Genomic DNA, 22,331 nt, shown 5'->3' on the forward strand with positions numbered 1-22,331 from the left:
CACTTCTGTTTCTTTCCTGCAGTTCTTCTCCATCTCACTTTTTCTTTACTGCGATTAAATAGCGATTTGCAAAACTGCAGCAAAATCCAAGTGCTGCAGTCTCGTGTCCTCCGCGCCTCTGGCTGCTTTGGTCATGGCCAGAATGACTGATAAGTTAAAAAATATCACATTTAAGGATGTATCCCAGTGTATCAGGGCACAGCGGACGTGGGTGAATGGCCTCGCCCCCCGGTGCTCTGCAGCTCTCTCTGCGGGGTGTTATTATCGTTATAGAGCCTGGCGGTGGCAAATCCACCCTTGTGTGGATTGGATCTGGGGTCCTGAAGCCATCTGGTCCTCTGTCCTGGTTTGACACAGCTGTCTGCACCGTGTTGGGGCCTGTTGGCATCTCACGTTGGGTACCAAGGCTTGATCCCACTCGTTCACACTGAATTGAACAAATCTGTTTTGAAGGCGGTTGCATAATGGGGAATCAGTGTATTTCCTCTGTTCTAAGTAATGGTTTGGTAGCTTTAGAAACCTTGATTATCTTCTACCGTTGTAAGGAAACGTCTGCAGGATTCACCAGGTAGCTTCAAGGGCAGCCACTTCTGTCTTGAATTCGCCAAGGAGTGATATTGTGTTGTAAAAGCCATAAAAGCTGTAGTTTTGATGCAGAATATGTGGACGTTTTGGCTCAAACTGAAGGTTTACTTGCAACCAGTCTTATTCTGGCTGCTTGGTTTCTCACGCACTTGTCAAACAGGGAGACTTTTCCAGGTGGAGCTGTTTGTGTTTTCCCATGCGAATCCCATGGGGACTCGCCTCCTGGGGGGAGACACAAGTTTCCTCTGTGCCAGGACTTTGTTTTTCACGTCTCAAGCATTAACTGTTCTGGAGAGCCCCAGAAGCTCTGGTGAGCTGGGCTTTGTGCCTCGGCAATGTGATACACCGCCTCAGAGGCCAGTGACTAATTGTTAATGATCTCAGCCATATCTGGCTACACGGTTCTGACCTTTATCTCCCTTCTTGCCTTTCCCCAGGTGCGGGTATCGCTTTCTGCCTGCACCGGAGCACAAAGCCGCTCTGGCCCGCTCTGATTTTAGCGGGGAGTCGGAAACGTGGGCGCTGGATGAGAAATAACGGGAGAACGTTGGTTTGCTTTTGAGTGCTGGTTGCTGTGGTGGCAGAGGTCGGTCTGAACTTGGGAATATGCTCATATTAATGTCTGTACTTATTGTGTCATTAACTTTTCTATTAGAGGGTGCCCTCTAGTCTAGAAGCAAATACTTTGATATCAAGTAAAGCTTATAGTTTCTGTGCTACCACACAGCTGAAACTCCTTTTTAGCTTGAAGAACAGCTGCCTCCTTCTGATCCATATTCACATTTTGGCTTTGAGGACGCAGAGAGAATTCTATTGATGGTGCAGAGACTGTAAACCTGTTCTCTTTGTGCAATGTAAAATCCAGGTTACATTTTTCATACATTGCTTGGTGTACTAGTTGCGTTGCTGTTTGGCATCATTTAAAAGTAAGCTGTATTCCCTCTGTCTAATACGAGCTGACGATGCATCTTTTGTATCATCACTGGCTAAATAACAGTCCCGAAATCGATACGGAAAATGTGAAAGGAAAATCAGGTTCTGTTGCTTGTAACTACTGAATTTTGGCATGGAATTATAATTTCCATCGGTAGTGGATTCCACAAAAATCAAGCAGAAAAGCACATTGATTTCTAGCACTTCAGTAGGAGTCTTGTGTGTGTGTATTTGTTCCCCTGCCCTTTTCTCCTTCTGTTTCTTGCTGCCGTTTTGCCCCTCGAGAAAGCGGAGAAGTTTCCTTGGCTGCCCCGTTATATGGAAGGGACGAGCATCTCTGTCTCTGGGAAACGTCGCTGCCCGTTGTGTGTGAGAGCGCGGTGAGGACAGTAACCGTAGAGCCACGGTGGGAGCTCTGTCCTGCTCTTTGCTGTGGAAACGTGTGCCCCGAGCTCAGAGCTGCTCCCAGACTTAAATCTCTAAAGAGCAACTAGTTCATAAAAGATAGCAGCGTAAACAAAGACACTGAGTTTGCTGTTGTGTGGATTCATCTTCGAGTGGCTGGTTTTTAAGGGCGTATTTAACGCCCATTTCAGTTCCTCTTAAATGTTCCTAAACAGCTTAAATATTTAACCTAAAACACACAGGTTATTAAACCTGTCAAACTGATCTGCTTGGGTACTGGTGTTTATTTCAAGCATATCTGGGCATGAGAACTTGGCCTATATCGGTGGCCTTTCTGTGGACTATCTTATGGTTTTGGTGTTGTATGTGTGCTTGGTTTTTAACTAACTAACGTGTACTTCCAGAGCCTGGAACCCGGGGTGCTGCTCAGCCTGCCGGGTGTGTTCTGCTTCCTTTTGGTACTTGATGGGTGCTGGTGGTTTTTTCCTTTATCTCCAAAGCATCTGGTATAAAATCTACTGTCATCAATAAGTTTGCAAACCAAAAATCAAAAAATTCAATTAATCCTAGGTCTCTGTGTCTTGAAGGCAGGTCAGGGTCGAGACGGGGGGTGGAGAAGCGCAGAGCAACAGCGGTGCCACGTCGGAGTCCCCATGGCCGCATAAAACCCGTTTGCAAGCACCACGTAAAGCTCAGCTTAGGGAGCACACGCTGTTCTCTGGGTGGCTCCTCTGACATAACCTTTCTGGCGGGTTGGTAGGTGGTGGTGGAAGGTGTGCAGGCTCTGGAGGGCTCCGTGAAGTCCCTTAGCGCTGTCCCTGAGCGGTGACCTTGGCTCCTGACGTGTCACCACTGAGCCAGTGTGCAAGGGCCCAAAGAGCTGGGGAATCCAGACTCCTCATTGTTTGCCCACGCTAGTGCATTAGCTGACGCTGCAGACAACACTTAATCTGCTCTAATTTGGTAAAATTGCTGTTGGCACCTGTAACTTCCTCCTCGCTTTTCCTTCCCTGAGGCAGGACGGCGTCTCACAGCCCAAGTGAGCTCATGGGTTCTCCATCCAGCAGCTGGGTGTATTTGATACACGCTCATGGTGTATTTTTAGCTGTGCATCGCTGACCGCTCTGGCTCTTTGATCTGCGCAGGGCGAGTTTAGCATCTGGGAGAGCAGAAAGGAAACGAGGAGCCCTGTTCTCGAACCATCTCCAGATGTGCCAGATGAGGCTGTGGGGCGGTGACCGTGTTCTGTACTGCCGCACTGGTGGGGACGGAATGAGTAGGGGAAGGATGCTTTTCATTTTACGTGTTGAACAGCCTGTTATCTACTGAAACCTGCTTGAGGCTTGTTTGCTGGGCTTGGGACCTCAGTGCCTTTTATGACTTGCAGCTAGAAGCCTTATGGTTCTTCCTCGTCCTCCTCACCTGTGTCTGAAACGGCTGCCTCCGTGGAGCAAAAATGAAGCGTTAACTGTGGCGTGAAGGGGACTGAGCTCAAAGTTGTTCTGCAAAGTGAGACCAGAGTGTCCATGCAGTTGAGAAATGCAGCTGCTGGAGTAACGTTTGGCTGTGCGGAGGGTGAGGCGAGGATCCGGGCAGCTCAGTGCTGGTTCAGGTCACCGAGCTGGCAGCCGTGGCTCAGACTGCTGAAAACGTGTGGTCACCTCGCACTTTGGCTTGTTTGCTACCCAACCTTTTAAAAGGTGTGAGAAGTGAACCAGGGTGGTGAGGGGGGAGCTGCGCTGGACATAGCCCTATATTTTAGGTGATGTTATGGATGGGGGACCTGTGCTGGGAAGGGAAGAGGAGAACACGTGGAGATGGGCGCTTGTCCACGCTGACCTCCCAAGGGGTGACCTGTGGAAAACGGGTGTGCCAGGCATGAGGTTTAGATTAAAAGAACCAGCCGGAGCAGAGAGGCTTCCTAAAGACCAGCAACAATGATAATGACTTGTGATGAAGAAAGCATTGAGAGGGAAGACCTTGCAAACAACGCTGTTTCTTACGGCCGCAGGCTGGGGAGCCTTTCCTGGGGCCGTGTTCTTCGGGCTGGACTGGGGAGTTCCGGGAAGCTGGGCTGACGGGAGTACCCAAACAGTTGAAGTAAAAGCTGCTCACAGTCTGGCGTCTCTGGCTATACCTGTGCGAGGGAATTACGTTGTACTTGGTGACTTCTGGCAGCGCTGGAAGACGGTGTCTGTGTGGTTTGGTTTTCAGAAGATTTCCTGTAGCAATCCATGGCTTTAGGGCAAAGCTGGTGGATGGTGTTGAGGAGCCAGCGCGGACCAGGAGGTGTTTGTGTGCGGCCACCCTGGCTGGAAGAGTCGGACTGGATGAGTGTGACCACGGCCCCTTCATGGTCCCCGCGGAGCCTGCGCTGACACTGAACATCCAGCATCCTCGCGGGGACGTCGCCTCCGCGCTCCCTCCGTGCTCCCTGCTGATTGCAGGACATGCAGTCAGCTCCACCGCCTCTCATTAGGGGGCAAGTGGCATTTGAATAATGAAAGCTGCTTTTTCTCCTCAAGCCATCATTAGTGTCCAGCCCCAGCTGAGGAATTCGGCTTAACTCAAGGGTGTTCCTATTTCAGTCCTAGTTCACAACTTGACTCAGGGTCTTGCTGCTCCTTTTTTTAATGCGCATGCAACTGAATCTTTACTTTATGAACCTCCATAACATCTCAGATCATTAAAAATGCCTATTTTGGGTCTATCCTATCCAAAAAAGATGGCAGGCTGCGTGGGCCTGTGCTTTGGCAGATAAAGCGCATGACAGGAGTCCCAGCGGAGCGGTGTTGATTAGATCTAACAGGAAGAAGAATTCCGGAATTCTTGATACCTTTATTTTTAGCCGCAGTTTGGCTGGGCTGGCGGCTTACTGTTCAGTGAATGGCTCCAAAAATAAATCTTTCAGGAGAGGATTAAACTTGAATGTGAGAGGCACATTTTCTTATGCATCGGTGTTCATGGGGGGACGTGGCCAGAAATCAGCGGGCTCCTGAGACGCGGCTGTTCTGAGCCCACGCTGGAGCTGCTGGCACCAGGGCGGGGGAGCTGCGGGAGGGCAACCGCCAGGGCTAATTGTGGTTAATTTGTCCCGTTAGCAGCACAGCTCTTCAGCTGTGAAACAGATCCTTTGGTCTGGCTCAAATCACTTGCTTTATTGAGTTTCTGCTGCAGAGGAATGGGCTTCATTGTTTCTCCCCAAGGGCATTTTCTGCCTTGGTTTTTGATTTGTGTGCCTTTGTTTTTTGTTTGTGTGAATCCGGATGTTTGTGTGTTAAGTGTGCTGGGTTTTTATGTTTAGACAAATCTGAACGATCTATAGAAAGATTCAAAGATGTTCTCTATCAAAGTATTTGATCTCGGCGTTCTCGTGGTGTTTTCATGTGCAGTTGACTGTTCGCTTCCACCCTCCCCAGGCTCTTTGGTTTTACACTAACGAACCGAAGAGCTCACCCCTTAATGAGCGTCTCTTGCACTGTCCAGCCTTCGGGGACCGTTCTGGAAGGTCCCTGCTGGGGCTCTGACAGCGGTGAGTTGCCAGGCTGTGACTCACTCTTCCCGCTCTCCCCAGTCATTGCCCATCGTTGCTCTGTTCAATTTTTTCCTCTGTGCTATAAAAACAGCGGCGCTTGTGCAGCTGCTGATTCATTGACTGCAGGAACCTCGCTGCTTTGACTTTGTCAACCCGAGTTGCTGCAGAAGACTTCGTTAGAGCCTGTCGTCTGTGGTGAGGATGAAATGTGGATGCTAGCACTGAGCATCCTCCTGCTTTACAGCTGAGGGCTTTTGTTCCTCTGTTCTCCCTGCAGTGGGAAGCGTCGTCCTGCAAGCGCTCAGCATTGCGTGACTGCTGGGGAAGCCGGGCTTGCTGCTCATCAATATTGAAGATGATTCACTCTTGGAGTTGAGTGAAACTCCGTCTTGTGTTTGGAAGACTCTCTAAATTATTAGTTTAACTTCAGCACTTTCCTTCTGTCCTGGGAGGATCTCGGCTCCAAGGCCTGGAGTCCAGTCTAAGCCCAGTCTCCTGCAAATACTCTCAGCTTTTTCTAAGGTGCCTCGTGCAAGCGTGCGAGCAGGAATTTGGTGCTCCACAAAAATTCCACTATATATTTGAGAATAAATGATCATTTAGGATCTTGGTGAGTTCAGTTATGGGCAAGGAGCTGCTGGCTCTAAAGGTGGTTTTCCTCGTGTCAGAGCGTTGGAATGAACTTGCCGTGAGCATTATTCCTCCGGGAAAGGGCTGGGATGAGAACCTGAGATGCTTTAATCTCCGGGTTTCGCGGCGCCCGTGTATATATAGCTCAGGGTTTCCAAGCCGTTGCCTTTGCCCCGTGGTATTTGGCAACGTGACGCTGTTTGCATGTGGAATCCAGAGCTGCGTGTGCGCGCCCGCTCGGCTCCTCGTGGCCCATGCGGATTGGAGACGGGAGCTATTTAAAGGCAGCTGTTTAGCTCGAGATTTGCAAACAAAGTGTGAAGGCTGAGAGACAAGAGGAAGAGCGAAAAGATCGAGTGGCTTGTTCTGCCGGGAGATGGGAAGCGCAGCCTCCCGAATCCGGGCATGAGAAAACAGAGTGGTGCTTGTTTAGAGAAACAGAGGGAGCCCGTGGAGGCATCTGGTGTGAGAACTGGCACGTTCCTTCTGTTAGAGACTTAACTGCGCTGGAGTGTGTTGTATTTAGCTGGGGAAGAGCGACGGTCCTGCACAGAACGGGAGGTTTGCTCCGGTATCTCTCTCTGTGGCAGGACAGCGAGAGAAGGGGAGCTGGAGGCAAACCCTGTTCATACAGATCGTATAAATTACGGGGACCAGAGGCCGTCTAGTGTGATAAGCTGCTGAGGTGGCTGCAGGGGGGCTGCTCGCGCTGGTTTTGGGTGGTTTTCAAGGTGAGCTGTACGCGTTTCTCATGGGCCAAGTGGGGAGTGTCCTCTGGCCCCAAAGGGCCACCGGAGACTGGCAGGGACAAAAATAGTTGTCACTTAAGGCGGTAAGAACCTTCCAAATGATAAATAAATAAATGAATCGTTAATGTCGGCCCTGAAATATGTATGTGCTTTCGTGACTCTTCAGAATAGCTGTTGTATTATGGATGGGGTGAGTTTGATGGGCTCTCAGGTGAGAGGGAACAGGAGGTGGGGATGGGGAGTCAGAGGAAAGCAGTTTGGTGTATTATGGGGATGAAAGCAAGTCGGTGGGGGAAGAATAAAGCCAGCTATGTAGAAAACTGGGTGAAGGTAGAGAAGCCATTGAAATGTGCAGTAACCAAAGCACGAGGAGCTTGGGAAGCAGAAGAGCTGAGGAACAAGAAGTTCTGGTGCAGGACGTGGAGGTGGATCTTACCGGGCCAGCGGATGCGATGGGGCTGCGTGCCAGGCACGGCCTGTTAGTGACAGCGCGGGGAGATAAGCGTGCAGGCGGGTGCGGTGCCTGCGCTTGTAGGCTGCTCGTCCTCTCCAGTGGCGCTTTGCACCTAATCAGAATCGTGCTGGAGAGAAACCGGGTTGCCAACTTGGAATCGGGGTCACAATGGATAGCTGGATGTCTCTAACATTAAAATAGCTTCCAGTAATATTTCTCCAAAATGGAAAACCATTACAGCTCATGGTGGAACACAGAAGTCAGTATTTGCTGGCCAGGTGATAACTTCTTTTAATTTCTGTTGTACCTTCTCTCTGCCAGCACTTTGTAAGCGGTTGGGCTCCCCCCGTTCATTAGGTGGGGGGACAAGCAGCCTTCACACCTGGGGGGTCAGCCCACCGTGGCAGCGCAGGATTTCGAGCAGCTAGAGGTGAATGCTTATCAAGGGCAGAAATGTGTTTGCCAGACGAACCCACTGGATTAGACTTTCCTGGTTGATCCAGCACTGCCCCATTTGGATGGAGTTGCAACGCCCAAATAAACAACAAATACTTCTCGTTTTCTTTGTTCTGCTGCAAAAGATAGGGCTGTGTGTTTGTTTGGTTTTGTTTTTTCCTTAGCAAATAACGTTTGTTTTCAGCACAAGTTGGAATGTCTGGTGGGTGAGCCTGGTGAGCTGGTGGGCTCAGAGCAGCAGGTGTGGGGTGAGCTCTAGTGGAACAGGCCCCCGATGTCCCCATTGATCACGGGGGGACTAAACTGCAAATCCCGGGGTGGAAAGAGAAACGAGGCGTTGGTGCCGTGTGCTGGAGCTCCTCCCGTCCAAAGGGCAGCGCTAGCGTCGCCACAGCAGCCAGGCCCAGCCAGAATGCTCCTGTGGCTCAGTCACACCCAAGGCATTTCTCCATCCCTCAGTTCACTCCCTTTCTGGAGGGAACGAGGCTATTGCAGCAGGTTTTTCTCCCTCCTGAGTGCTTTACCTCTTCGTAAAGCTGCAATGATAGTATTTTCCCTGCTTTCTCTCATGTAAGTGATGCTCCAGTTCCCCGTGGGCAGCGGAGCGAGCGCTGGTGGCCGAGTTTGTGCCCCGAGCAGGTCCCGGGGCGTTCTGTGCCGAGGCTGCCTGGGTTACGCTGGACAATGGCTTGGGTGTTTCTCCATGTGGGTTGAGATACTTCATGCTCTGTGGAAACAAATACAAACTAAATGGGGAGGACAGGGAGGAGTATTTTGATAGGTTTGTTTTTTTGTTTTGTGGATATGCTTGTTTCACAATGAAGCATAATGAACAAAGCGTAAAATATCGTGTAGAAGAATTTGGAACACAAGACTCAGTAGATAAGGAGGTGTTTCCCTGGTAAAGCTGGTGGCTATAGCTTCACTGAAATAATGGAAAACACACCAAAAATAGCCTGATGTGTGCAAATGAAATACAACTCTTGTGTGTTTGGGTTTTTTTAACAATTTCGCTTTAAGATATTACTCCAAGTATAATTAATCCTTAAAAGAACACAGCACATGTATTCCGGCTGCGTAACACATCCAGCAATACCCGTTGGTTTTGCCTTGTGGATGGATTTAAAGACTGTGCAGGAGGGTCCGCTTGGACGCTTTAACGGGGTGTTTGCAAAGAGCTGTGGAGATGCACAATGAGGGAGAAGTCGCTCGCAGTTCTCATGGTGTGTCCTCAATAGCTCGAGCAAGCGTTGATGTGAACTAGCACCCGCCAGCTGGACTCGTGCTGCTCCTGGTGCTGCACAAGCTGCCTGCTGGCCGTGCGGGGCTGCAGCGGGGCGTCTCAAGGCTCGGTTAGTTCTGAGTACTGTAAATCATCTCCCAGTGAGCCGAGTTCCAGGTGCTCTCGTTGTGGGCTCTCCTTTAACTGTGGCCGCCTTGTGTTTTGCAGATAAGCAGTATCCGAAGACCGAAGGGCCTGCCCGAGGGAACGTCTGCTTTGAGGTATGAGCTGCTCTTCTAACGACACGACACCAGATATTGAATTAAAAGCAAAGGTTTGACATGTCTGTGTGCACACACCGAAACTCCATCTGTTGTGGGAAACCCAGCCGCTGCCTGGAGGTGTGAACTGTGCCCGTCTGCAGAGGGTCAGCAGCAAAGGCTGGCTGGGGCGGGGGCATCCAACGGCGTCCCCGTGGCTGTGAAAGGCGTTATTCAGAGTTCTGCCAACAAACGTTGCTGAAACGCACTTACCTTTCCATTCTTGTATGTTAAACACTCCATTTACCAGTCTTTTTGCATCCTTTTGGGTATTTATTGAAGTTCCTAACATCCCCCTGCTTCTGTTTGAGAGAGCAGCGCTGCGTGTGATCCCAGCAATGTCATTTCTGGCCACTTGGACCTTCTTTTCTTTCTCTTTCTGCTCCAAAGGGCAGACGTCTTGTTTAACTTGGGCACTGAAACCTTCTTAGCAGAGTAAGAGGGATACAGAAGGTGAAAATGAGCAAACGAGTAATTAAACCCCAAGTCTGCTCTGGTTTGTGGGGAGTTCGGAGCAGTGGGTCGTTAGTTCCTCATCCCGTGTGGAGGCACCGTAACGCTGCTTGGACTGCCGTTTGTCGTCAGGTCTGCATGCTGAGAATACGTGAGGTGCAGGTGCTCACGTAACTTGTTTTAGTGAAGGAATTGCGGTTTTTTCGTGGTGTTTACATGGACCGCGGGACCTGGCGTCTGTGTGTCGCAGCTGGATTAGCCGGCAGTGGTTGCTCTCACACCCTGCCTGTTCCTGGGAGCACTCTCACCCTGTTTACTCCCCTGATTAACATGAGTACTTCTCCCTGCCTTCACCTGAAGGTAGTTTAGAGTGTAAGCCAAGGAAACGCAGGGCACAGGCTGCTCAGGAGTGGCCGAGCTGTTCTGTCCGTCTGTCCATGCCATCCAAAGTGCCCGGCTGTGAAGAACGCAGAGGAGACAGACAGATGCAGTTCAGTTACGTCTTGTTTGCACATCACCAGCTCTGTCTACCGGGGTTTCCTAAAACTGTCTTGATGTGACAGTAGCCTTGCGTGTGTCCTGAAACTCTGTTATGGCTCTGGGATAAAATTGTTCCTAAATATGCCTTTTTTTTTTTTAGTCTCCTTAAATGGCAGGCGCAGAGATAACGGCAGAGGCGCCAAGTTCTGCGTTTGCAGTCGGCTGATGCTCTTGTGTGTCCATTTGTGACGCGGCTGGGGCAGCCACACGTGCGCCGCGTTGCCCGGTGCGCAGCCACACTGCCTGAAATCCTCTAAAAGTCAGAACAAAAGCCAAACAAGACGGTTTTGTCCCCTGGGCGGGGTGGAGGGCAGGAGGTGCCCCCGGGTGCTGTGTGTGTCTTTCGCGGGGCCATGGGAGGTGGATTGTCCCTTGTCCTGCGGGACCGAGCACTGTGTGCAGCTGGGCAGAGGTGGTGGAGCTGTGTAAAGGCCCTTCCTGCACCTTCTGGGCTTCAGCTTCTTGTTTCCCTCCTTTCCAGGTCTCTTAGCTCCGATCAATGCGACCTTATGTCTGCCAGACTCCTTGCATGTCTGGAATTGATCTCAGTCTTCCACTTTACTGGGTCATGTCATTAACTCCCAAGTTGTCTAAGGGGTGAGTTTGCTGTGAGTTTGCTAATTTTCCTCCTTTCTCTTCCCATTGTCCAAAAAAATGAGAGTTACAGCGTAAGCTGCCCCTCGGAGCCCCAGGAATACATGTCGTTGTACCACTCAACATTTGTTGTTCGGTGCTTTCAGGACTTGGAAACCAAACAGGTGTTTCCCACAGACTGTATTCAGCAGCTAAAAATGCTTCCTGCGGTAATTTATCCGGGAACATGTAATCCGCGCTGGATGAATGACTGCAGCTTCCTCCCCGGCATCCTCCGAGGAGCAGCAGTTGCCATTGTGCGCGTGGGGCCGGCGCCGCCTGCGCGCTCCCGTGGAGCCACCGCGAGGAGCATCCCCCGTTCTCTACCAAACAAGACAAAATCCTGTTTGGCTCGGACTGTCCCTCGGAGATCAATGGGCTCTCCCTGCGCGCCCTGTTCTGGGCGCTTCTGACCAAGCGCAGTTGCGTGTTTGGTCATCTTGCTTTCTTAAACTGCAAATGCTGACCGTGACTCCTGTGGCACCTGGAACTTCATTGGGTTATTGTGTTGGTGACATGTATAGGTGGCGGAAAGTACTTATAAAAACACTACCTGATGGATTAGTTAATATTTTTTTGTGTAACTGCTCTAGCTGGGAAGAAACACGCACAAACCCCATCTGGAGCATCAGTTTCATTGCTGAGAAGTGCACTCGGCTGGGGCCGCTGCTGCCATAGCTGTGGGGCCGGGACAGCCCCGCTCCCCAGCACACAATTCTGCCCAGATAAGACACGCAGATAAGAAAGAGCTTTTCTGTGCCTGAGCAAACCGGGGGCTGCGTGTCCTCCCCAGATTGTGCCATTGCTGGTGTGTTATCGCCCCCCCTTTTAAAAGGGGTGGAGGAGGCATGTGCTGACCTCCCAGGCTGAGGATGCTGAGAACAGAACCTCAGGGTTCAGCCCTTGGGAGGAAGGTAACGCTCCTGTGTCATTTACCACATAGGGTTTGACTTCTTAAAGAGATTCCTTTCTTTGAATTAAAACCAAGTTCTTAAACGTGGGTGTTTTTTCAGTAGCACAGTGAACAATTATCTGCTTGGTCCCCTTCTGGTTCCCTTTCTGGGTTGGGAGTTGCCGGTGCCGAAGGGCACAGCGCGCGCTCCCGGGGTTGCAGCCGGACCCGCGCTGAGGGAGCGAATCATTCTCTGAAGAAACTCACAGACTGTACCTGTGGCAAGACCTGACATTTTTTATTGCACTTTCCTTCAGGAAAGCTCAGCTTTTGTTTGCTAAGCAATGCCTTGTTTTTCAGCCACGGTTGAATGTATTTGTTATCGAGAGTACGGAAATGTAAATACAATAGTGGTTGAAGTGCAGCAGTTACTCCCTTCCTCGTCTGCTGGCTTCCTGCACTCGTTTGGGAAGGCGGGAGCTGTTCTGTGGGACCTCTGTTCAGAAAGGAGCGCTCACATACGCTCCCTGGGCCTGAGAAGTGACGTGGGGCCTCTCGCTGGAGCTCCTGTCGGCGTTTTCTCCAACCTGAACACTGGCCAACAGCACATCTTGGCTTCTCTCCGCTCCACCACACCTTGAACCAGAAAGCCGCACGGGCACCGTTCTGCGTGAACGAAGTGAGCTCTCATCCGCCTGCGGCACTGGAGCGCCTTTCTTACAAGAAAAAACTAAAGTCTCGGAGCAGTGATGTGAGTGTGTTTGTCCCAGACTGGCTTTGCGGTTATTTCTGAGAGTTGTTTCCTAAAGGTGGTTCTGCTGGTTCCAGCTGGGTCACCGGTAGCTTGTGTTGGTCTCTTTCTTATCAGGCAGGAATTTTGTCAGTAAAACCGGCACAAGATAAAGGAGAGGCTGCAGTGACTGAGGGTATTGCTCCTCGGCTCAGCTGTCCGGGGCTCTGAGCGGTTCGGTTGCGCTCAGGCTGTGCCTGTCGTTCGTGTGCTCTCGTTACAGAGCCCGGCGTGAGCTTCGTGTGGCAGCAACGCCTCTCTGGGAGAGTTGGTTCTCTTCAGTTACCCAGGTCTTTCTTGCATAACCCGCCACTTTTACTGCTGTTAGTATGTCTATACCGCACTAATGCCACTCGCTTCCCAGAACTGAGCAGTTCTCTGGTGCTCTGATGGCGCTTGGCCAGCTGCATGACCCAGCTGAGCTCAGTAGAAATCCCTGGGATCCTCTCTATGAATAAACGTCACGTGAGGGCAGGAGTGTGTCCCCGCTGGGAGGGGACAGCGGGGGCCGGGGGGCTGGGCCGTGTCCCCCTGGGGCTTGTGGGGACACATGCGGCTCTGAGGGATGCGGAGGGGTCTGCTCTGTGACCCTGGGCTTTCCTTGCTGGGAGTTCCGCAGGCTGGGATGCCACGGTGCCTTCAGAATGGGTTGCTTTTATAAGTCAGGAATTTGATACGTGCCCTTATGAAGGAGAAGTGAACGTACTGAACCTCTAGTCTAGCAGTGTTCTGTGGCAGGCCCAGGCCTACAGCTTATATACCCACTAGTCGTGGAATCATTTTGGTTGGAAAAGCCCCTCCAAATTGTGGAGTCCAACCATAACCCACCCTGGCACTGCCCCCTGTCCTGAGAACCTCATGTCCGTCTGTCCAGCCCTCCAGGGCTGGTGACTCCAGCACTGCCCTGGGCAGCCTGTTCAATGCCCCACAGCCCTTTGGGGAAGAAATTGTTCCCAGATCCACCCTCAACCTCCCCTGGGCAACTTGAGGCCGTTTCTTTGTGTCCCTGTCTCCCCTCAGCTCCTGTTCTCCAGCTGAACCCCCCAGGTCCCTCAGCCGCCCCATCACACTTGTGCTCCAGCCCCTCACCAGCTCCATCACCTCCTCTGCACTCTCTCAATGTACTATTAAGCAAATTTCCGAGTGCTTCTCTGTACCCGTATTTGTTCTTTTATCCCCTTGGTAGCACGGGAGGTGCCGGGACTGGTGTAGGTGTCTGGTGACGTTGCCTCAAGCGTGGCTGCGTGTTCTGGCGCAGGCGGTGACGGATGCTGGGATGATGTGGCGGTGTAGGTGACTCTCACAGAGGGAAGCTCTCGGCTCCGTTGGCCCGTGGTGTGTTCGCTCTGGAAACAGTTTGTGACCGTGCTGTGTGTTCTGTTCTCCCTGCTGAGTCACCGGACCTTCCCCCACTTCACATCCCGTTCTGAAGCCAAGTTATCATTCTGCCTTTGTTCTGAAGCTGTTCTGCTACCAAGCTGCAGTGCCTGTGTCTCTGGGATCGCAGGCAGCATTTACCTCCCTGGCTTCCAGCAAGACCTCTCCTGAGCTATTGTGGCCAAAGACTTCAGCTCTGCTTGCAGAGCTACCCACGTGTGGTGAGCATTTTGCAAGCTATAGACTTCTGCCTTGTTTTAAAAGGACTTCTTGTTTTTTCGTTCTCATTTGTGTGTAGGCACAAATATCCCTGCTTAGAAGCAATTCCTCGTAGCACAGAATATGTTCAGTTTCCGTTTTATCTATTGTGGAGTTGCCCCAAGATGAAGGAAGCCAGGGCAGAGCTGCAAAAGGTGGTGCCAAGAGCCTGTCCCAGTAACCCACGGCTTTGTAAAGCCAGACCAGGCTGTCCCAAAGCTGCTCCCAGCAGAGCAGGAAGGGACAGGCTCCCCAGCTCGGAATCCTTGGGGTTCACTCTGCTCCCTCCCCAAATGTGGCTTCATTCCTGCAGGAATTTCTGAGCACCTGAGCGACGTCCATGGAAATACAGGGACGGAATTGTGCTCCTGGCTGCGAACTGAGCACGTGAAGCGAACACAGCGCTGGTAAACGGGCACGTTCACTCTGAGCTGCTTTGCCTACACGGTCACAGAGTTCTGCTTTGGCTGCTGCCCCGGACCCTGGGCTGGGCTCCGGCACAGCATTTGCTTCTCCTGTTCACAAACCTGCTTCCAGGGCGCTTTGTTGTGGCTCCGGGCTGGCAGCTGCTGCCCCTGGGCCCTTCGGCTCTGTCTGTTCTGCTTCCAGGTCCCTGGGGCCGCCGTGCCGGCCCTGCGCCCCGGGCAGGGCACCGCGCTGAGGCAGCCCCGCGGCCCAGACCCGGCCTGCTTGCCAATTCTGCCAGATCTCGGCTACAGCAAGTACCTCGAACTCATTTCTTGGTATAGAAGCATGGTTTGTGTCATTCTTCCAAAGTTTTTCTGACCTTTGAGCAGTAGGAAGCTTTAAACTATTTGCTCTTTGCAAATCTACTTGAAAAAGCGTCGACAGGTTCAATGTTCCGCTGATCTGACTCTGAAACGTCAGCTGGTGATGAGTTGCCGTTGATGCAAACGGTTTGCTAGTCAACCTTCTCCTTTTGGAACTTCCAGTTCTGGGTCCTGATCCACAGGTTCTCATGCTCTATAATTACCTGGTCAAGGGAAGTGCTTATTTTAATTAAAAGTAAAGTAGCTACTCTAGTACAGTCACCACCATAACTAGGATGGTTCTGTGCAGGTAAGGGAGTAAAGCTGGTATGTAAAGGAGTTCCTCGAAGGGCTGACTGTGCGTTCCCAGTTGCCAAACAAGCTGCTTCTGTTTCCGTGGCTGGATCTGCTGTAGCCAGTGATGGTTTGTGCTCCTTGTTCAAACGGATCTTTCTGAGCGCCCCTGGCTGATCCGGGGGCCCTTCTCGAGCCGGTTCCCTTGCCGCAGGTGCCGTCCAGCCCTCCTGCTGGGCTGAGGGGATGAGCCACAAAGCTGCTCTCCAGCAGCTCCCCAGCGCGTTCCCAGCGCCATCTATGACTTGGCTTACCCCTCCTGATAACCCGTGTGCAGTGGGGGAGCAGCGCCGCTGAGCTCGTCTCCTCTCTTTCTGCCAGACCCTTTTCACAAGCTTGAATTGTTTCTGCTGCTGTACAGAAAGTTTAACTTGGAGTTTTCAAGGCTTACTGCAATAAACTTCACGTTTGGGTGGGCTATGATGTGGTTGTAACACATTACATGCTATTTGATGGCTGCCTATTTCACTCTTCAGTGAGTGCTTTTTTGATTAACTTAATTTGAGAAGCGTCCCTCCTGTCCTCTCGGATGTGTGTAGACCCATGGGGCAAAGTGCTGTGAGTTTACGATGGTACATTGGTGGTGTTACTGTCATTAAGCTGGACTAGATCCCTGAAAAATCATTTGTCTCACAGCATGACTTGAGCTCTTTCTCGTCCCCTGGATTGCAGTTCCAGTGTTCATACTGTACAGATTTCCTCCCAGGTGATAACAGAAGGAATCGTTTTAGAAATAAAAGCAGAAATTCTCAGGGAAGCACGAGACCCGTTATCCCGGGAGCAGCACGAGACCCGTTATCCCGGGAGCAGCACATGCCAGACAGATGTGGAGTGGGACGAACTCGGGCTGACGCGAGCGGAACTTCTGTAGTGAAACTTTGCCCTTCTTGCACGCTCATTAGTCTGCGGCAGCAGCAAGAAGAACGAGGAGGTACAAAATACCTAATAAAAAGCAGAGCGACTGCTTGGTGCGCTCTAGTAGATGTGCCGTCCTTCCATCCCTCCCTGGAGGAGGGAGCCGGCACGCCGCGGTGTGCTGGTTGTGCTCTCGGGGAGGCGGGAGCCGGCACGCCGCGGTGTGCTGGTTGTGCTCTCGGGGAGGAGGGAGCCGGCACGCCGCGGTGTGCTGGTTGTGCTCTCGGGGAGGAGGGAGCCGGCACGCCGCGGTGTGCTGGTTGTGCTCTCGGGGAGGCGGGAGCCGGCACGCCGCGGTGTGCTGGTTGTGCTCTCGGGGAGGAGGGAGCCGGCACGCCGCGGTGTGCTGGTTGTGCTCTCGGGGAGGAGGGAGCCGGCGTGCCGCGGTGTGCTGGTTGTGCTCTTGGGGAGGCGGGAGCCGGCACGCCGCGGTGTGCTGGTTGTGCTCTCGGGGAGGCGGGAGCCGGCACGCCGCGGTGTGCTGGTTGTGCTCCCGGGGAGGAGGGAGCCGGCACGCCGCGGTGTGCTGGTTGTGCTCCCGGGGAGGAGGGAGCCGGCACGCCGCGGTGTGCTGGTTGTGCTCTCGGGGAGTAGGGAGCCGGCACACCGCGGTGTGCTGGTTGTGCTCTCGGGGAGGAGGGAGCCGGCACACCGCGGTGTGCTGGTTGTGCTCTCGGGGAGGAGGGAGCCGGCACGCCGCGGTGTGCTGGTTGTGCTCTCGGGGAGGAGGGAGCCGGCACGCCGCGGTGTGCTGGTTGTGCTCTCGGGGAGGAGGGAGCGCGTCCCTTCCCTTGCCGTGCTATTAAAGGAAAGCAGCTGACGGCGCAGCTGCTCGCCCGCTGCCTCGGTTCTGGCTCCACAGTCAATGTGCAGCACAGAAAAGGGCTTTGCTCACAGCCGGGCTTTTCGTACCCTGCCCCCACGCTCTCTGGCTTTCTCTCCATCCTCTGCCAAGAGAAAAGAGAATATTCCCCCCCGTGATTAATGAAACTCGCCTTATTTGGTGCTGCCTCTCCTGGTGAGCAGCATAGAAGATCCTGTTTTTGTGAGACAGCTTGAAAACCAGCAAACAGTCCAACTCTGGGCAGTTTCTGTATTTTAAGTACTTTAGGACAAGGTCTCTGCAGAGGTGGGCAGACTCTGTTTTCCTTAGATAAGCATTTCTAGTTTTTGGAGAGGACATACCAGCCTTTTTTAGTCTCTGATTTCAAGGCCTGTGGGCCCGTGCGGAGCCGGACGCTGGGAAGCGCCTCCCGGGTCTTATCTGTGCGCTCATCTTCCATGAGGCTGCTTGGAAGGCCGGCCAAGGGCACTAATCCCACCTTCTCCAGTCCCTGATCCCTGCTGGGCCTTACAGGAAAGCTATTCTTGTCCTCCCAGTGAAGCTGCTCTGGCACAGCGTCTATCCTGCTGTAATTTCAGGCAAATTTTTTGATGTGACTTTTTATCAGTGCGGAAACAGTACAACCCATAATGTAGCAATCGCGGCTGGACCGTCCTGCCCCGTCTCGCAGGGTGGTTCATAGGAGGGAAAGTGCCCAAAGGGAAGGATGGTGCGGGAGGCTGGTGTTCTCTTATCTTGGTGTGCTTATGTATAATTAACAATAGTAAAATGCTCTTTGCAGGCACAGGTACACACCATGTATTTTTGGGGATGGGTGTCGCCGGGTTGGGAGTGCTGGGCTGGGCTGATTCTCGTGGTTGTGTCGCTGTTCTTCCCTCGGCCTCGCACCCCAAAGCTCCGGCTCTGCCTTTTGTCCGCTTGTGGCCAGACTGGCGTGGGACCCTCTTCCACCGGAGCCTCCCCTGCCCTCCGTCCTTACTGCTCAAACACTTGACTTGGCTTCCCAATAAGCCTCTCCAGATGCTTAGGCCTGGCTTGGCTGGGCTTCCTGCCGCTCCTTGTCCTTCTCGAGGCTCCAGCTGTGGTTAGGGCAGGAGGAGCCGTGAACAGCTGTACCTGCGGTTCGTGAGCGTTCACCTCGTGGTTGAGTAGCGTTGCCCAGCTCTGTGCCGCGTCTTCCATCCGTTGAAGTGGTTTCTTAGGTGGCTTTGGGCCCCTGCTCCCTCTGCAGTGCTATGTACCATGGGGAGACGGCAGAATTCTCCTCAGGCTTTTGGCCAAATTCAAAGCAATTTAAACCTGATTGCCAGGGATGTGGGAGAGTTACTCTTTTGGGTGGCGGGAGTTTTCTGTCTCTACGAGTTCTGTGGCTGGAATTCAGCTCTTCAAAGCCAGAGAGCAAAGAAGTTGTGGCCTTGGCTTGGCTCAGCGTTATGTGTATCGATAAGAGCGTCGTAGGCTTCCTGCCTGGAGCTCCCGTGCCATCTCCTCCTGGAGCCCCGGCCTGTCTTCACTTCTCTGCATATGGAACACAAGTTCTACAAAACGTGTCTCTTCACCCTGAGCTGAGAAGAACCCGAATTAAGGCCAGAAGGGAATGGAAAACTGCAACTGAGACCCTGAAATGTGAGTCACCACTGTCCATGCACGCTGGACTTCACACCGAGATCTCTGGAAGAAACAAGGGCCGCTCTGTGCCAGGTAAATGCTGCATTCCAGAGACGTGATGCTGCTGAACGGGATCATCCTCGAGCGCCACAATGTCGTCTTAGCGAGCCGGAAAAGCAACCGGTAAGTCCGGCTTTCTCAGGTTAATCTGCAGCTCTGAACGCTTCCAGAACAACAGCTTGGGGCTCTTCCCTGACTTCTCTCCCATCTTCCCCAGAGCAGAACTTTGGGAACGAGTTCTCAAAAGGGGAATTCAAAACGTGATGCAGTCATCTTTCCTTAATTTCATAAAAATCAACGTTACAAGTCTGGGCGATGGGATCGGGTGAACCCTGATGGAGTTCTGGATGATGGGACCAAGGGCGTCTGGATGAAGTTCTGGACGATGGGATCAAGTGTCCCCAGTGAAGTTCTGGACGATGAGATCAAGGGCACCCTGATGAAGTTCTGACTCATGGGATCGAGTGTGTCCGATGAGTTTTGCCGACGACACCAGGCTGGGTGGGGACGCGGACCCTTGGGAAGGCAGAGCCACCCTGCAGTGGCCTGGAGAGGCTGCAGAGCTGGGCTGGCAAGGCCCGGCTGAAGTTCACCAAGGGCAAGGTCTGGCCCCTGGAACACCAGCCCGGGTGCAGCAGCGGCCGGATGCGCCGGCCCTGGGCTGGCGCGGGAGAGCAGGGCAGGGCAGAGCCCGCCCGCCAGCGGGGCGCAGAGGCGGCTGCAGAGCGGCTGGAGACCCCGTGGGACAAGGAGCCCGTGGCAAAGCCGAGGGGCGACGGGTACGAGGGACGGCTGGGGACACTGCGATGGGATACGAGGGAAACGTTTCATGTGGAGAACAACCAGGCTTTGGGATAATGTGCCAGGGCAGGGGCGGGTTCCCCAGCGTTGGGCACTAAGATTCAGCCGGACAGCCCAGCTTGTCTAGGCCGGGCTTGTGCCAGGAAAGGCTGGACCAGGTGGTCCTTGAGGTCCCTTAAACCCAGGATTCTTTGATTCTTCGGAGTTGGTGTAGATGATCTTGTGTTGCCCACAAAAGGAGGGAGTTTCATCCTTAAAGGAAGAACTCTAGTAGTCCAAACTAGAGTTAGACAATAAGTTAATGAGGTAGATGTATCCGGAGTGCTGTGAGGGTTCCGAGTGACGGTGTGTCTGTGCTGCTGTTGGTGTGCCGCCTGCCCGCCGCGGTGCTCGTGGACGGTAACCGGTCGCCAGGCCGAGCTGCGGGGAGGCGTTCTGCATTGCCCTTCTTCATCTTTCACTGGGAAATAACCAGAGGGAGAAAAATATCAACCCAGAGATTTAAAAACCAGACAACACCGAGCAAGGACAATCCCTGTGACTTCACAAGGCTGTCTCGCTCCTGTTACCGGCTGCATCCCGGCCCGTGGATTGTGTGGGATTGGAAGCGTGGCGCTCTGGAAAGGAACCTCTCAACTAAGTTAATGTTTGCTTTTGTCTTAAAGCTGCATTTCCATGCAGGAAGGAGGAGGTGAGGAGTGGTGTGAAACAAGCATCTTGTGTATATACATGAGGTTCTTGCTTTTGGAGCCGAGCAGGTCACTGCTGGCTGTGTTCGCAGCGTTTGCAAGTGGAGGTTTCCCTCCCGTACTGACTGCCGGCCTCGCACCGGAGACCAGCCACGGCAGAGCCTGGGGCAGTTCTGACGCAGGAGGAGGATCTTGGTGTGTTAGTAAGCAGATCGGTGGCTGCCTTGCTATTGCAGGACGCGGTAGGACTCCTAGCGCTGGCTAGTAATTTCAGTTCTTAAATCGGGACCAGAAGAGCTACCTAAAAATTTGAATGAACAAGATTGACTGTTCTGCATCAGAGATGCAAATTCTGGAATTACTCCTCAGTGTTTTCCCATAGCCTTGTCTCATTTTTGTTCTTAGCAGAACTCCATGCATAGTGCTGATCTGTGCTCCGTGTGCTCTCCACACCGCCTCATCCTCTCTGAGCGGCGAAACGGGTCCTTTCCAAACCCGTGTGCGTGGCCGGGCAGCTCGGGAGGGTTGGCTGGGCTTGGGTTTGAGGTTTGCCTTCGAGACGCAAAGTCTGGGGGACTCGTCTTGCTCTGTTCATAGGTTCATCAGTTTCAAAATGTGAACAGTGGTCTTCAAAGAACAGCAGGCTCGGGGATGGCTCTTGGAAGGGCCTGTTGCAGGTGCCGGTGCGAAGGCGGAGGGTTGGGTGATGCACCGATCTGTCCTTGGTGACATATGGCTGAAGCGTTCTGAAAACATCGTCTTGGATCAGTAGGTGAGGGTGGAGCAGCCGAGCAATCTCGTGTTTGTTACAGCTGTAAACGCGTCCGGTCCTTCCTCAGGTATTTCGGTGGGTCGCAGCTGTTATTAGCAGCTGTTATTATACCGTCGTCTCCCTTCCAGCAGCTCCAATGAAAGTTTTCTTTGCCTTTGGGAGCTCTTTGTGACACGGTGACTCAGGTCAGGCGCACCCAGCCGATGTGCGCGGTGCCGGAGCTGCCGCGGGGGGCTGCAGGGCCGGACCTGCCCCGGACCCGGGGGCCTCCCAAAGGCAAACCAAGCGGGTTTTCCTCAAGTGGCAGTTTGTCTGTCCCTCCCTGCACGGCGTGCCGCTGCTCCCTGCAGCTGCCTTGCAAGCTCCTTTAAAGAAAAATGGCTTCTTTTTTAGTTAAATCAAGTACAGATCACTTTAAGTCAGTGAACCCATACATCTGCAAAGACTGCCTGTAAACTGAAGTGTAGCTCCAGTAAACCTGAACGATTTGGGGCTGTCAGCTCCCAGGCTGACTTTAATTACGGCTTTTATGTTGCCGGTGAGTAGGAGGCCACATGTAGAGAGGAGATTATTTTACAGCTTTCCTCCGGCTGCTTCAGGATTTCTGCCCTTATCTTGTAGACTTTATCATTTGATGAGCTGTCGACTCTCCAAGCTGTTTTCTCCCTGCCTTCCAGACACTGGTGAAGTTGTCTCAGATTTCCAGCAAACATGATCTTTTGGCCATCGCCGCAGAGGAATGGGGACTGGGAGACTGTCTGCGGCCTCGCTTTGCTGATTCACGCGCCATCTGAATAACTGAATGTGGAGAGCTCGCGGCTCCTGGGCTCCGAGTGCCTCCCCAGGGAGGTCTGGCGCAGGAAAACCTTCAAGCCCACGGAGCAGAAACCTTCATTACAGACTCGTACGCGATGTACTTGTAGAACTTGAGTATATTTGCCGTACCAATTAACAGCAAAGATAATGCTTTGCTTTAAACAGTGGAGAAATGGCTCGTATCTTGAGTAATGAAACCCTGCAAACTGATGGGTGCTCTTTGGAAATACCCGATAAACCCTAGAACCGCGCAGACTCTTGCAAGGCATTGTGAATGGGAATAACTGCGCTTCTCTAAGCCGTCAGCTTTGGAACTCTGAAGTTGCAATTATAAAAGCTGCAGGTATGGCATTAAATAGTAGGCTTTGTCAGGCAGAGCAAAGGGCTGGCCGTGCCCAGGTCTCTCCTCGCTGGGGCGGGTTTGGTTTCCCTCGGCTCCGTCTGTAGGTCCATGTGCCCCTGTCACCTCT

The 22,331-nt window shown here is 52.7% G+C and overlaps 1 protein-coding gene across 9 annotated transcripts in view; it reads left to right on the forward strand.

Moving 5' to 3' along the window:
• Positions 1 to 22,331, forward strand: part of MAP4 (microtubule associated protein 4) — a 144,691-nt gene that overhangs the window by 14,542 nt on the left and 107,818 nt on the right. For 8 of the 9 annotated variants that reach the window (XM_065054872.1, XM_065054876.1, XM_065054878.1 and 5 more), the window contains exon 2: positions 9,198 to 9,250. The exons of the other annotated variant lie outside the window; for it this stretch is intronic. The gene's annotated coding sequence lies outside the window, so the exon portion shown is untranslated. The remainder of the gene's footprint in view (positions 1 to 9,197; positions 9,251 to 22,331) is intronic. 9 annotated transcript variants of the gene reach the window in all.

This window comes from Columba livia, chromosome 2, assembly GCF_036013475.1.
Source record: "Columba livia isolate bColLiv1 breed racing homer chromosome 2, bColLiv1.pat.W.v2, whole genome shotgun sequence".
NCBI classification, from domain to species: domain Eukaryota; kingdom Metazoa; phylum Chordata; class Aves; order Columbiformes; family Columbidae; genus Columba; species Columba livia.